A 1,042-nucleotide genomic window follows, 5' to 3' on the forward strand; every position below is an offset into this window, starting at 1 on the left:
ATATAAATTACTTAATGGAAAATGTCCCGAGGAAGCCCAACGAGAAACTAAGAATCCTGTTATAGAGAAAAAAGTAACTATCATTCCTTTTTCTGACGAATCGCGTAATCCTCCAAGTTCACGAACTAATAAGGTTATAAAATGAATCGTAATCACAATTGAAATCGTTGAGAAAGAGATATGAGTTAGTATATGTTCTAAAGTTGCAAATAGCATAAGGGGAAGGTCCCATTACAAAATTGTAAATTTCGAATTGATTTCTAATCTATTGTATTCTTTTTCAAGAATGCCGCCACTCGGATTCGAACCGAGATGCTTGAGCACTGCTTCCTAAGAGCAGCGTGTCTACCAATTTCACCATGGCGGCTAACTTCAAATAATAGGTAACTTAAAAGAATAATAGCTATTATCTTGGGAATCGTCGATATTGGGAAAGTCCATAAAATTTAGGAACATTAGAGTTTTCATTAAAATAGACTTCGTTTGGTAGTATCGTTTCCATTTTTTTTTTTTACAATAAACTCTTGCTTTGCCCAATAGAAACACAAACACTGCTTGAAAGAGTTGGAACTTCTTTTTTCTAACTTGCAATTATAGAACTAATTTTTTCTAATTAATTTCCCCTTTACATTTTGAAAATTCTTTCAATACAATGAAAAAAATCCAAAAGGGTTTCTATTTAATGATGAAATTAAAATAAAATGGATAAATAGAAAAGGCTTTTTGGATTTTTTAAAAATTTCTAGAATGAAAGTCTTTATGCTCTTATTAATAAGATTTACTAACCTTATGATTTTGGAGAAGATAGGTGGAAGTTGTAAGTCCTATTGTAAGAATACTCCACTTTTCATAATTTTCCTAATAGAATATGAGGATTCTATTAGGAAAATTATGAAAAGTTCATTGATAGGAAAAGAATACTTAGCACACAGTATACCAAACAAAACTTTTTTTTTCTTGTATATATAAGATAAGAGGGGTTTTTTGTTCTAAGAATATTGTACCGAGTAATTCGACACATAAAAGTACATTCAAAGAAGAA

The 1,042-nt window shown here is 30.1% G+C and overlaps 1 non-coding gene across 1 annotated transcript; it reads right to left on the reverse strand.

Moving 5' to 3' along the window:
• Positions 1–287: 287 nt before the first annotated feature.
• TRNAL-UAG (transfer RNA leucine (anticodon UAG)) lies at positions 288–367 on the reverse strand. The gene has a single exon. It is a non-coding gene; the product is annotated as a tRNA-Leu (tRNA).
• Positions 368–1,042: the final 675 nt, after the last annotated feature.

Source organism: Triticum urartu, unplaced genomic scaffold, assembly GCF_056163025.1.
Source record: "Triticum urartu cultivar PI428250 unplaced genomic scaffold, HENAU_Tu73 scaffold1689, whole genome shotgun sequence".
Classification (NCBI taxonomy): Eukaryota; Viridiplantae; Streptophyta; class Magnoliopsida; order Poales; family Poaceae; genus Triticum; species Triticum urartu.